A 15459-nucleotide genomic window follows, 5' to 3' on the forward strand; every position below is an offset into this window, starting at 1 on the left:
TGACACACACATCTAAGTATTCTTGGCTCTCCGATTCCCTTCTACTACTGGGAATATCTTTTGAAAGCCCGATTGGGCTGAAACCAGCGTAACCCCTTCAAGTCGGTTCTAGGTTTGTCAAACCCTTTGAATGTACGGACCGTAAGAAGTGCCGTGGAAATTGTTGCCGCTGTATAAATAAAACATATTAAAAAGTGGTGTTTTTTTTTTACTAAAGCTGTTGCAAAAAACTTTGACTACAATGATATAAGGAATGCACAGACTGTTAAAGGATGGTGCGACCCCACGAGGGTTCTCGATCTCCCTCTGCTACTGCACATTTCACACTAATCCGTGGAATTCCAACCTGCTGAGTGCCGACAACCTCCATGCCTCTTCTGATACTGCTTTTAGCTGCCCCAATAATGCACAGCAGAGGAATGGCAACACTTTCGTCCAAATAACACGCCGGCTATCCTGTTGCACTCGCGCATGTTGCACTAGCATTTTTATAAGAGGGATTCTGGTCTTTACAGATGAGTGTTGTACGGCCAGTAGCTCTTATCCATCTCCAACCAATCTATATCCCCATATAAAGTGTGTGTGTGTGTGTGTAAATATATATATATATATTCAACAAATAAAAATATAACATGATTATATCCATATAATTATAAGAAGCCAAAAGTTAATAGCAAAACAATTTTGCGTTACAGGGACAACTTAAAGATGCAGCATTTCTCATTATTTTTTCCAGTAGTTTAAGGGGACAGTAATGCCTCTTTATTTATTTAATCAGTTTTTTTTTTTCAGTGATGCCTATTATTTTTTCCAGGGGTTTAAAGGGGCGATAATGCCTCTTAATTTTTCCACCAGGTATTAGTAAGGCATTGGCCAGCGGTAAGGTAGCCTGCTAAGCATAAACAGGATAACATGTTTTCAAGGTGGAATGAGTGTTTCATATGGAATTCATTTTGAAGGAAAATAAATTGCATGACGGTCCCTTTTAAAGGAGTTTTCAGACTGATAAACCTACGGATTCACCCCCCATGCAAGGCTTTCTTGTATTCCCGCCCGGTCTTTGTAGCTCGGAAGGCTGTGTGGTAGCCGCTCCTGTTGTCTGTGGAAATCTAAACTCGATACCCCGCCAGATGGCAAGATTCTAAACCTGCGCTTGTACTCTGTGATTGATCAAAGTTGTCCGAATTTATCACTCTTAGAACCTTGTTACAGCTTAACCTCCGATATACGGCTACTGGACTCTCTGATATACGGCTACTGTACCTTGTGACAGCGGACCCCCTGATATACGGCCACTGTACCTTGTGACAGCATGCCCTCTTATATACGGCTACTATACTTTGTGACAGCGGACCCTCTGATATACGGCTACTGGACCCCCTGATATACAGCTACTGTACCTTGTGACAGCGTGCCCTCTGATAAACGGCTACTGTACTAGCATTTTCTATAGCTATAGGGGAAAGAGGAATGAGGGGTTTGATTTCCAAAGAGGCTGTTGGGGCAGTTGGCAGCTATTGGACATAATTATAGGGAAAGCACCATTTGGGAAGTCTGAGTAACATCAGTTCGGTGCTTTATTTTATTAAGTGCTGCTTGGAACCCTCAGAACTCGAAGCCCTGAAATCCAAGACCAATCCATGCGTGTTCCCATGTATAAGAATGACAATAGTCGGTAATGCAGTCTTTGAGCAGATGGCCCCGGCTCACATCCTGTGTAACTTAAATAAAATTAAGCATCAATTAAGTCTGTAATCCCCGATTTCTCCAGTTTCCACTTAAAGCCGCGTTTATTGTTCTTTGTTCCAGTGGCACCTTTGAACTGCCGGGAGTCTCCGGTTCGCCTTCTCCAAACAGTGCCACAATTACAGAGAATTACCCCGTGAATGGCGCTTAGCCTGGAATTCTCCAACGCTGCGCCAGCCGTACAGAAAACATTCAGGGGGAAAACAACCCTGTAACTTCATCTATACATTGTGTTGGAAAAGTGTTTTCTAGATGCTACGCGGAGTCCCGGTGGTGTCGTGCGGCACGCAAGCCTCCCGATGATCTAGTGTGTAGGTCAATTATTATTATTGGGAACCTACTGAAGGACAATTCTTTAGCTGTAAATAGAAATACAGAATCAGGACACAATACATTGTATGCGGACAGCCGTCTGCTTTTGCAGTAGTTATAGTAAACTGTAGTCAAATGGAAGAAACCATTATATATATATATAATATATATATATATAGTGTCTCTAACCTTTATTTATTTATTTTTTACCAAAAATGCAGAAAAATTATTTACGTCGATAACTGTGATGGCTACAAATTGTGATAAACGGCATAGAATTGCATCTTATGGGCTCCAAACACTGAAACTATAATTCTTCAATCCTTAGCTTCCTCTTCCTAGATGATGTCATAGAGGCTTGCAGATTCCATACGCTGCTCACACTTACGGCACTTATTTAATTGTAATTTTTACTATTATCGTGGTAAATGTGTGTACATGTCGTCTTATAGCGTTTTTGTCTTTTCTTTTCTTTTCCTGTAAGATTGATGGATTTAGAGGAAATAAGCCCATTCAGCGTGACGTTTGACCAGGTCCTCGTGGTAATCGATCTGAGTGCTAATTTAGGAAGCACGAGGATAACAGCGTCTCCGTGTTTTGTTTGCCCCGGTCCGCGTCGGCCATTGTGAGACTGCGGGCTGTTTGTGTTGGGTTTCCCCCGGCGCTTCTCTGATAAGCGGCGTGCGGAGTTATCTCAACGTAGGTATGAATTACTCTGACTTTCTTGACACGAGCACTTAAGGAGAAAAAATCTCCACGAGACACTCGGCTGGTTCAGTTCCTAAAAATAGCTTCGTCTGGTACATTTTTATCTCCATTTTGAGTTGGACAATTGATGGTTTGTCACCTTCCGCTGTGTGATTCTATCCCGCTAACCCGCATGACGCTGAAATATCTGATTCCGACCACATTCGCGTATAAATCCAGCTTTATTAAACTAAATCTAACCAGAAACAAAAAGTTTTGTACTTCTGATGGAGACGGCCTCCGTTCCTTTATCCTTTCTGACGGTGGAGGAATAGCATCACGTCTCATAAGCTAAGCATATGTTTACAGGAACCGTATGAAGTGTAGGAGGATGCTTTCAGTACCTACAGGTGGATTATAAATAACTAATAATCGGTGGTAACCCTTAAATATGTAAAATATGAGTGTATGTTATGTGCGAGAAGCTATGTGATGTGCTTGGTCGTGAAATGTTTTCGGGTTGTTTGTCGGTATGAGGGCTTAACGCTCCGAAACATTTCAAAGCAACCGTTTTGTTTTGCTCTTGGTGAGTGGAAGCTCAAAGCCCTTCTTTGGTCCGTGGAGACTTCCGTATTGTCCTTTCTTGACCATTACCATTTGAATTGCTCTAAAGGACAAAAGGGAAGGTGTGTTGATATCCTCCGATGGTCCATCCCAAAACCCGATGAAGCGGCTCCTGTTTCCCTTTAGTCATTGTGGCTGGTCAGGCCGTGCTCTTCAAAGGCAGCCTGTCTCTCTTTCAAGTAACCAAGTCCATATCTCGGGCCGGGCATTAGTGTCACCCGATAGGAGGTATATCCTGGTCCACGTTACCCTTCCCAAAGAGTGGAGTTTTAGAAGGTCCCATTGAGAGTCTATGAATAAGGAAGCTTTGTCCCACCTCAATGTCCATTCTCTGCAATCGATCAGGACAGCGGGATGCATTACCATTGAGGTCTCGCTACTGATAACCTCCGGATTTGTTCTGGGGACCTCTTTGAATGCTCTCTTCTTTCCAGCAGTTTTATTTCTAAAGACAATCGATTGCATCTAATAGCTTCTGAAAGGGGATTCTCTTGGGAGAAGATGATATCACACAGCGGTGTTAACTAAAACCAACGGAATATTTCGTTTCTCTTCTATACAAAAAAGTCAAGTTTGGCTCCGTCATTTTTGGTTTTACTTTTCAGGTGGAATGTACCCGATCCAGACAGGTTGGCATTCTGAAGTATTTTGAATATGTGATACGGAATCGTGGCTATTAAACTATGCGTTTCACGTTCATTACTGACTCTTTATGGTTTGAGTATCAGGTGGACGGCGATCGCTTGATACGTATTGTTGGTTGTCACCGCGGCTGCGTTTGAGTCATTCGCAGGGATCCGATACACCTGTTTTTACTTCTGCGTAGAGTTCTGTCCGGAGACTTGAGTCTCCCAAGCTTGATTTAGGCTGTAAATGTAGGTACATTATTTGCTTATACACTCGCAAAAAGCCTATGTAGGAATACAATTGTTATATTGAGATGCGGCTGAGAAATATTTTAACTATAAAAAAAAAAAAATTAAATTGTAAATTTTAGTTTTAATTTCCAGATATTACCATTTAGTCCAATTTAAAAAGAATAAAAAAAAAAAACAAAAAAAAACAGGGAACAAAATAAAAAATAAATTTGTAAGCAAGGACCGTTTCGCTCCAAATCAAACGGTGAAATACTTTCACATTTCTACTCTCTGATAGCTTTTCTTTTGAAGGCAAAAAAAAAATAAAAAAATAAACAAAAGCTGACTTGTAATTTTTCTAAAAAGACAAATCTTTTAACCAAAGTTCAAAGCCAGCACCCGTACCAAAAACGACGTGATTTATGCCGCCGTAGATCTGAAGAGAATTTTGCTGGCTTGGTGGAGAGCGGAATATTTTTAAATTTTTTTTTTGTGAAACAACATCGTTTAAGTGTTTACCCCAAATCCCAGGGAAATCCATTCTGATTAAGCTTGTTGAGGCTGTGAATGAAGTCTCAGGTCACCTTCTGGAAAATCATTTACAATAACAGCTTTGGGTTATGTGTAGGAAAATGAACCTTTTGTATTCTACTAAAGCAGACTTGTGCGTAATAGTTCTTTTCTGGCGGAATGAACACGAGACCGAATGCTCCTGCCCCGATGGGTTAACACCTTGTGCCCTGGATGAAGCCTACATGTTGTCAGAAAGAGAAAAAAAAAATGGAGGCCGAGGGAGCGGCGTGCTTTGTGCACCCTGGGAAGAGCGTTTTATGGCTGATGGGGTTTAATAGACACAATGAGGAGCAGACTGAAGAACAATCCGTTTTGAAAGGTGTTGAATATACAGAGAGCCAGGAAGGCAGACGGATTGTCTCGGCAGCTTACGTCGGCTGATCCTATTGATCTCGCTTCCTGGACTCCTAATGTAATTGTGATTTGGGTGGCTGGTTTAGTCATCTTTTTGGCAGACGGGCTTACGGTAGAGCTGCCTTAAAAAAAAAATTGAGAAGAGGAGTGTGTGTGTGGGGGTTCCTTTGATTGCGAAATACTGCCAAACAGAACAAAATATGTGAAAAAGCACTAATTCGGGGAAATGCCGATTTAATGTCTGTGTGCCCAAAGAGGAAGGGGTGCTTGTCAATCCCGGGCGGCCGATTCGGTCTATCACCCAGCTCGGACTGGTCCATCATGAGCTGGTTGTGTGCAGATCCCGGTTATTCAATGGCCAAACCTGGCCCAGGGGCTGGCGTTTTCTAAGGAATCGTTCTGCTTACGTTTTGCGTCACATGACTAAGTGTTCCTGCCGAAAAATGACGAAACGAGGCAAACTTTTGCTTGATTCAAGACTTATTTCTGGGAAGGAAGGTGGAAACTGGATTTATATACATCGGCAATGGGTTGTTGGGATAAAAGACTTTTTCAACAATTTGCTTGTACAAACGGGTCGCTGGTCGAGGCATCTAAAGCTAAGCTTGGAGCGGAAGATGATTTTAATAAGAAATAGCAAAAGCAACCATAAAATACAAAGGGGCCGTTCTTCTAAAAATGGAGACAATAAGGCATCCTAAACCACAGGTAATTATTTTTTTTGGTAGATTAGTAAACCCAGTAAAAACCTTCGGGAATCATGGTAACGGGATGTGGTTTATTTGTCATGTTCTTTAGGAATTACGTCGAGACGATTCCTTGCAATATGACACATTTTCACGTGATGCTTCTTCTCCTCCAAAAAGTACCGCCTGGCTGCAAATAACGCGGTCAAAAAAAGAGAGCCCTTGCCGTTCCCTGAAAGAGAATTAAAAAAAAATAAAAAAATAAAAATTGGAATTATGCAGCCCACAGGTGCTCGGCGCAAGTACCGCGTCCGTAATCAGGGACCGGAAATAAAGTAGACGGATTGGCGAAATGGTGCCTGGACTTAATTAAAGTTCCAAAGTTCATGGGCAGAAAATAAAATCAGCCTCGTTTTCAAATCAAAACATGCTTTGGGGGACGTTTTCCAGCGGTTGGGGGGGATTCGGGAATGAATAGCTATTGATTCTGCAGAAGAGGAGACCAACCTGAAGAAGTCAAGCCGGATAATGCATACGGTGCATGAGCAAAAGCGCCGGTCGGGAGTCTTTCGTATCTGGTCACAGCCGCGTGGAACAGAAAGGCGTCCGCTCCAGGCTGTGCGACCCTGAAAATCTGCCCCTTAACCCTGACGCACAGGAGATTGGGGCAAAAACCCTGAGACTCGGAGGCAAACCCTGAGTGTGACCACCTATGGCAGCCAACCAAGTCTCTCCTTGTTAAAACTTTAAACAAATACTTAAAACATCTGCTATTTTATTGTTACATCTCAAGCTTTTTACAGTGTCTCTGCATTTGTCACATGACGATTAAGCATTCCCGCCAAAAATCGCGCTAAAATCACGGACAACTGGAGTGTATCCCCATAGTAGATTGAGTAGTTTAGCGATTAGAGGTAATTATATGTTCAGTTACTTTACCGTTTAATTAATACAGCTGGTGTGATCTGTCAGGATGGGTTCTCAAAAAACACAAATTTAAATAAAAAAATTTTGATTTACTTTTGCCCGATACCGATTTGGGAACGATACAGAAAAAAACTAAAGAAACAAACAAACAAAAAAAGAGATAGTTCTGCATATAACCCGTGAGTGACTTTAATCAAATTGTGACAAGAAATTTCATGCTCTGTCTCTTGAAATACAATAGCAGGTATTTGGTGTCTGCGCCTCATCCAGCTCTGTGTGTGGCCTCCTCCTACAATTAACCTGAAGAGCGATTTTCCTCCCCTAATTTGTAGGAAGCCGTTCATGACATCTGGTGGAGCCCTCAGGCTCTTTTTGCTCGGTGTTGGTTTCCTATTCCCTTTCACTCCTGAACAAATAAGTAGAGGAGCACCTAGTCCTTGTTGTCACCATGAAGCTCCAGACTGGAGAACGCGCAGCAGGACACTACCCCTTATTGGTTTCTTTATAAATCGCCCGTTACGCATCAGATACAATGTTTCCATGTGTAGACATCTGGTTATATCTGGAAGTGTTTTGACCCGCCTTATCTACAAACCTTGGCCTGGATCGGCCCCAACTGGACTCCTGCTTCTGGTTTGCTGTAAGTCCTGAAATAAAGTCATCACGCTAAACGCATTAGGAGGTCTTTTGCCCCTGGAATGCCACGCTATGTAGGTTACCACGGTTACGTTTGACTTTAGGACTATATATAATCATATTAGTCTTTGATTAGTGATTTTGGACTGTGTACATTTGATGTCCTCCCTTTATGCTTTAACTTTGAGTATTAAACATTTTCTGGACTATGGTTTTAAATCTAGATTGTAAGCTCTTTGAGCGAGGCCCTCCTCACCTGTTGTCTCTGTAAGTCAAATTGTTATGTTATATGCTACTTGTTATGTCTACCCCTTGTACAGCGCTACGGAGTTTGATAGCGATACATAAAATAAAAATAATGCAAAATGAGAATTCTTAACTTAAAACGCACATCACTTTCACGTCTGTACCGCTCGACGAGATCCACATAAACACAATTGTGTCTTTTCAATATACAAAACGTCTTTAACCTTAAGCTCAGGTTGTGTTCCCTGCAGCTCTCTCGCGATCCCCTCTGCGAATCGTCTACGTGGATATAATCCGTTTTTCCCCCCGCCAGCGCCGGGGCAGCGTCCCTGGAACTTGCTGCTAAAGTTAAACACCCTGTACCGTTTTTCCAGATCTGGAAACTGTACTCCCAGGTGTCCTGCAAAGAATGACGGCTGTTTTAAGAGCGAGAGAATGAGAAGAAAGGATTAAGAACCCTGGGGCTGAACAGTTAAAAATGAAACTGTCTTCAGGTTGTCTGCAGTTGACCTGTGACAGCTCCAGCAGTAAAAAACGTCACCTGCCTAAGTGTGCGTTTGATGACTGACATTCCTTCACACGAGGGCCGAGCAGCTTGTTTCTTCATCTCATTCTTCTCTTTTTTTTTTATTACTGTACTTGTCCATTTCTTCCAGAAAACTTACCGGTACAATAAAAACAAATAAAAAGTCAGGGGTACAAAAACACTTATTTAACTACTAGTAGCTCCAAGAACATAGAGTTCTGTGTGTAGCGCTGAGAAATTTAATTAGAAATAATAAAAAAAATATATAAAAAAAAAATTCCTGTCCTTTCCTTACAGAAACCATTCATTACCAAAATTAAGGGGGGGAAAAAAGCACATTAAAGTCGGTTTTCTGTCTACCTCTCAGCTACCATTGATTTCTTAAATGATATAGGGGGAGAGTGTACTTAAGTACGCTGTCACCTTCAGCAAAAAAAAAAAAAAAAAAAAAAAAGGAGGAGGAGATCAAACAGACGTTTAGTTTTCCAACCCGGAGTCACGGTCTGAAGATAAATAATATAAATGTGTAAAAAAAATAAAAAAATAAAAATAAAAAAAAAATAAAAGCTTTGTCCAAGTAAATCTGAACGCTGCTTTCTTTGAATATTAGAAAGGATAATTCATCAAGATTCTCTAGAAATATTTTTGTTTCTGCAGTGAGTTTTTTTTTTTTTGGTAAAAACATAGTAATATAAACAGCTGCTGGCTTTCTGTGAATCATCACCCCTGTTCTGTGAAGTCAAAAATCCATTTGCTTGTGTAATCAAATCAACCCCTTTCCTTGTACATTTATTCTTTCATTTGTCTTCTTCTAAAGTTGTTTAAATAACTCTGAGAAATTGTGTGGGGGTGATGGGGAATCTGTCTCCACGCCAGACGCTCTTCACTTTGGCATAACACAAGAGAGAGCATTTCTCAGACTGACAATCTATTTATGTTTTCTAATTATTGATATGAAATGAGGACCATTCGCCCCCTTTTAATACATTAATACATTAATATTTGTCATCTACAAAGCCACGCTGAGGTTTGATATATATATATATATACCGTATTGGCTCGGATATAGGCCGCGCCCGTATATAGGCCGCACCCTAAAAGTTTGGTGCGATTTATTAAGGATATATTAGGGATACAATAAGTGAAAGACGACTCTGAGCTTCAGGAACCAGGAACAAAAAGATGTACAGACTGACCTGAACCCTATCATAGGGGGACTTGGGAACCTTATGGGTTTTGGTGGCAGATGTTTGGAATTTGGCTCCAACCAACTGGATCTGCCCGATACCCACTCCTGCCCATTAAGGGCTACCTAGTAATGCCTGCCCCAGTTCTCCCTTACATAATGAGCAGAAGAAGGAGAGCTCCTGGGGACTACTGTGGCACCAGTTTGGTTATGACTTGGCTTTGACCATATCCAAACAATTAACTCATCGTTATGGAGATTTGTAACCTACCCGTCCATCCTCAACTCAGTTACAGGATCCTGAGATCAGAACGACAGCATATCTGTAACAGGCTGCATACTTAAGTATGCCATCCCGACATGTGCTGTCTGCCAGCTCGACTCATGCACACGTACGCCTATAAAAATCACCATAATGACCAATAGACTTTTCTGCTTCTTGGTCCACTTTACCTCTTTGGCCAAATTGTTCTTCATATATCATCTTCTTCTGTAATTCGTTCAGTTGTTGTTTAAACAATGTTTAAAATTCTTTGTGAGTGTGCGTGTATATCTCATGAGAACACCCAAAAAACGTAATTTTGCCAGCATTAGCTTCCAGGTTTTTTTTTTCGGTATCATTAAAACAATACAGCAGTAGTTATTTTCAGGATTACGCTGGTATCGATTTGCACTTACCGGAATCGTGTTAAACACCCCGTGGCCGGTTGTGTTGTGATTGTAAACATTGGCTTAATAAGCTCCGTTTTTGGAAAAGTTGAAATTTGAACGGCTCAGCCAAAGCATGTGGTTCTTATGAGCGGTTTAAACTCTGCTTAATAGCATCTGAAGAGGAAAATCTGCCAAGAAGCTGGGTCGATTCTTCTTGAAATAAGGCAATCTTTATTTTAACAGCGTCTTAAGTTTCTTTTTAGGTTCCATAAATATTTGTCGGTGTTCCTTCTTTTTAAGACCTTTTGCGAGGCCTTGGCAGCACTTAGTGGTATCTACTGAACAGTGAATGTGCATTAATACATTCATGGTGGAGATAACCAGGCGTGGGAGAGAGCCAAAAGCCACAGCCAAAGAAAGTGGATCCTGAAAAATGTATCTTTTTATAATTCAAAGAATCACTTTCAAGACTGGTATGACCTAGCGGGCTACTGTATTCAAATCTAACCTTTCTTTTCCCTTTCACATACATAAAAAGTACAACCAGCTTTTAAAATCATGGCCGCTATGCCTTGAGGATTGGACCCCACAGAGACCGGTCCGTGCCGTCGGCACATGAGCCTATAAGCCAGGCTAATATGCCAGATCACCAAAAAAGGGGGTCCTAAGCGCCCCCGTTGAGTGGTTTGTGTAGAAGTAGCACGTAGGGGAGAAATCAGTCACTGTATGAAAATTAATTTTCTGTTTTTTCATCTTTGGTGAGAAGGGACAGTGATCCGGTGTTTACTTTGGTTATATGAAAAAAAAGACAGCAGGGGGCTAATCGGTGAATTTGTTTTGTCCAGATGCCCAAATGAAGTAATGTGTTAATTGCGTAAGTCGGTGTTGTACAAAATCAAGTTTCCATATTATAGGAGGAAAAAAACCTTTTAATTAGTGTTCTTCGTGACATGGATGTCCAGAAGAAGAATGATGATTGACAGGTCTGCTTCCCAGGCTTTCCAGAAACAGCTGAGGACAAAAAACGTGGCTGTCTGTGCTCTGGATCTGGTGTTGTTACCACGGAAGCATTGTCTGCATTAATCAGCCATTCCATAGAATGAGCCCGAAATGTAATTTGCAAACATTATCCATTTTATACTGGAAACAATTTAATTTGGAGAGAGAGTCGCGTCTTTTATGTATTAAATACGATGCGGTGGGATATAGGCGCTACTGAACGTTTTGTGAATGTGACACCCAAGACACATTTTTATGAGCTTTTTCATGTCCTAAGTCAATCTCAGAAGCCAATTCCCAGAAGCCAATTAAGACGATACTAGTGTTTGTTCCGAGCTTCGGATGCCACTGAACTGGTCGCGTACCAAACCTTTGTCTCCCTGAATCTCCTACCCATATAACCAAGAAGAAATCCAGGTGATTGAATGTAAAAAGTTGAGGTGTCTTCCATATGAGGAGGACTACTGTGACCTTCCCTGCAGAACCCTGGTTTGTAATTGGTGGTGGGATGTTTGGGGCCCCCGACGACTCCTTCCATTGGTAAGCGTGAGCAGCAGCTGTTAATGAGTAGCGGCAGAGCCAGTGGAAGCACGCGAGGCACCTGCTTGCATGCGCAGACAGCGTGGCTGCAATCCTCTGAATAGCTTTTCTATGGACTTTGATGTATGATGGTGACATTGTATTCATTGTCTAATTGCTTGTCTATACATCATAAAAACAGAACAAAGGGCTATCCAAAGCCCGTTCATAAAGCAGACGTTTTAACCTCTACTAGGTGCCATGCATTCCCTCGCATGTACCGTCCATTCACAACATATCACGGTGTAAAACATTCAATGTTATTGTAGTTTTCCCCGTTGGTAGGGGACAGTGTTAATCATGTAAAGGATTTACATGCCAGATGTCAAATAGATAAGAATATGGATAGGAGAGTAAATGTTTGGTCCGGTTTATTTGTTTTGCCTTCTTCTCTCTGGTGGATGAGATGGTGTTTGGAAGGAAGAGTCTACTTTGGGAATTGGGTTGTCAGAGCTATATCTGAGGCTTACTGAAGTTTTTTTAATGTAGAGTTAATGTTTTTAGGACACACAAGGTGTTATTATGTATTAAAAATCATTAGAATAGGAGACTTGCAGAAAGTAGCAAAAGGTGTAGCCGTGTTCTCAAAAGGAATATTTTAGGATGAGCGTCCGTTCATATCCAGGTGGTGGAACCCACTAAAATCTCTCTAGGTGTTTCCGCAGGTTGAAAGAGGACAAGACTGGAGGACCATCATCATTTAATCATTGTACTTTTCAGTTTTTATCTTTAAAAAGGCGATGTTCCACCTATACTCAAAATTGTAACTAAATCCAGAATTACTAATAAACATTCTTGTGCTTCTGAATATCCAAACCCTTCCCAAAAAGAATTCTTTAAACATGTCATTTATAATGTCTTAAGGAATCCTTAATTATCATGTGACACAAAAGCAGTCACCATAGAAATTGAAACAGCTTCCTAAATGTTTATGTATTACTTTTTTATGAGATTTAAACCGCCAGGGGAAAGAATAAAATGATGGGTTGCTATGATTTATCTGTTTGGGAGCTTAGCTCCCAAAAACATTCTTTGGTTGTAATGTATTTTAACTCCTTTTAGCTAGTGAGATGATTCTAATAATCCGATTGGAATATTGATCCGACCTGATGGTTTTACATGACGTTTATAACCCAGAGACTTGCTAAAACCAACTTTTTACAATTAAAATGCGAAAAACTTTAAATTCCTCCATATCCCAGCTAGAACCTTAAACTCCGGAAGCAGCAGCAAGTTTTCGAAGAATTATTAAATATAATTTCATCCATGCATAATTCCTCTTGGTTTATCTGTTTCCGTCGTGCGTCGTCGTATATGATTTCATCGAGTGAGTGCTGGCAAGGACTCTTTTCTTCTCCATTGTAAAAAAACAAACATGTAGAATATACATTGTGTGTTACACAGCTGTTGTACGAGACAGGTGGGGGAAACATATCTGCTTTTTCTTCCCCCCCACCCTGTGTTGAACGAAAATGACCGTCCAGTTGCTCCTGTTTCAAGCTGAGAGCAGGACATTGCCACTTTTGTTTTAAAGGAACGGGAGATGAAATGTATATGGAATTAGGGAGGGTTTTTTTTTTATTTAATATAAGGGGCTCTATAAGGTCAAGAGAGCTACTGGTCATACATGACTTGGATAATAAAACAAGGGCATATTTAATAAACGAAAAACTTTTCAACAACTACTTTTCGTTGTTTTTTGTTGCATTGTCTGAAATAAACAAGCTGTGTATATATATATATATATATATATATATATATATAGATATATATATAATATAATGTTGATGCACTCAGTGGGTCTTCTTTTTATAAAATGTATTGACTTGGTGAAGGTCCAACGTTTCGGCTCTCAACGAGCCTTTCTCAAGAACCATTATATATAATGGGGTAGAAACATCTGACACATTTAAAGCATGCCGGCAATGTACTTACTAAGCTTCTGGAGCTATTTTTGCTATATGTAGCGATTCCTGATAATTGGTTGCTATGGCGATTACTCCTTTTGCACCAGTGTTCCTCAAGTACAAGCCTTCAAGGAATAACCATACAGGGTAACTACCCACGGTTCAGTCATCCTTGGTAATGTTCTTTCTAGTGACGTGCCAGGGAATCCAACTTTATATTTTTACTTCTCCGACCTTTTTTAACTGCCTCCATGATAATTGTAGATGGTTTTTCTACCAAACTCTTGATCGTAGAAATTATATATAATATATTTGAATAATTATACCGTCTTGGTTTCAAGCTAAAACCAACACATATTCCCTCCAATCTTTGATGGAGAAAACATACATTATTTTAAGTTTTCACCGTCTGCTATTAAGTTGTTATTAGAAGATAATGTAATATGCCTCCATTGCCGTTTGCTCGGTGAAGAAGAAAGAACGCGGAGTATAATGGTATGTTCCATCCAGATGGCTTATATCACAGTGAGATTAGGGGAATAACTGGCCTGCCCGGAGGTCTTTTTAGAGACTGCTAACTAAGTCTCTTTTTGTCTCTCTGAGCTCTCGGTACACGTAATGGAGCTTGGAAGGTATTATCTATACATTGTGCTGGCGGAATCACCAGCTTGTGTATAAATCAGGATATAGATGCACTTTTCTACTCCAGCGTGGTGTCATAAAAGTCCCTTTCGGGGTAATGGCCAGGTGTCCCAATACTTTTGTCCATATAGTGTATATTCTAAAGCTGCTTATTGAATGGTTGTGAATAACGCAAGCATTATTGCACTCTCGTTCGGGCCGAGACAGAGTTTATACCTCTATTCTGATTAGCCCAGAGGTGTTAACTAAAAATTATTCACCTCCATGTGTGTGTGTATATATACATATATATATATATATTACATAGTATTTCCCAGTTCCTTTAGCTGTATAGCTCTGAACGTCGGGTTGGATGCCTATTGAATAATTAAAAGGATAAAAGAAAGAATCTTCTTCCATTTGGCATTGGCGCGTTGAGTTGGCACCGCAGTCTTTCAGAAGGCCCAGAAAACAACCCTCTGTTAACTTGGCATGTGCCAAGGGGTATCTCGGGGTGAAATATCGCTGCGGTAGGGAACAGTTTCAGCAAACACACGCTGAAATCCAATACGTCGGATTCCTACAAAGTGCTGCGGACGCATCACACGATACAGCCTATGTGATTCCTCCATACGCGCCTATCGGCAATATGTTGGCATAAAGCTGAAAAAAAATACTCCAAATTTTTTTTTGAAGCAACAAATATTTAAGTGCCTTAACACGGCCGCTTTATATACATAAGTAGGCATGTTCCCTGGGCTGAATAATGACGGAGGTCGTATATCGTAGCCGTATTTTCAGGACTCGATGAAGGATACGATTCATTAAAGCAAGAGAGCGCTCTTCAATCAGAGATGGTGTTTTCAGGGGAAAACCTACAGAAGTATTTTGGTGGTCAGCTTTTAGATCTTGTGACAGGAGAACGGTCCAAATACAGGTTTGAAATAAAGGTCAGCGCTGGAAGCATGGACTCGCAGCCCTGACTTGGTTGGCACGAGCCATGTATGCTAGACGTCCGTGACCGCGATCTCTTGCCATCAGCCTGATGACGCACGCGATCCTATTTCATTGCCTGGCTTTACCTGACACCTACATGGGCAGTTATATCAACACGTGGGGCAATTATTATAATTATCTAAGGGAAAGTAGACCCGATCTGGCAGCAATCACCCTTCAACCATAAATATGAGCCATACAATGCCGTTATATATTATATTAAATTTGGATTAGATTTCTTTTGGAAGATTAAATATTAATGATCAAGCACCTAGCTTTTTCCCCCTGGCTTTCTCTGTATTTTTATAGACCTGAAACAACGAATCGATAAAATCGATAATAATCG

General features: G+C 40.8%; 1 protein-coding gene across 1 annotated transcript in view; it reads left to right on the top strand.

Moving 5' to 3' along the window:
* The window catches only part of FGFRL1 (fibroblast growth factor receptor like 1), a 67725-nt gene that overhangs the window by 20667 nt on the left and 31599 nt on the right, over window positions 1-15459 (top strand). The window lies entirely within an intron of this gene.

This window comes from Spea bombifrons, chromosome 1 (assembly GCF_027358695.1).
Source record: "Spea bombifrons isolate aSpeBom1 chromosome 1, aSpeBom1.2.pri, whole genome shotgun sequence".
Lineage (NCBI taxonomy): Eukaryota > Metazoa > Chordata > Amphibia > Anura > Pelobatidae > Spea > Spea bombifrons.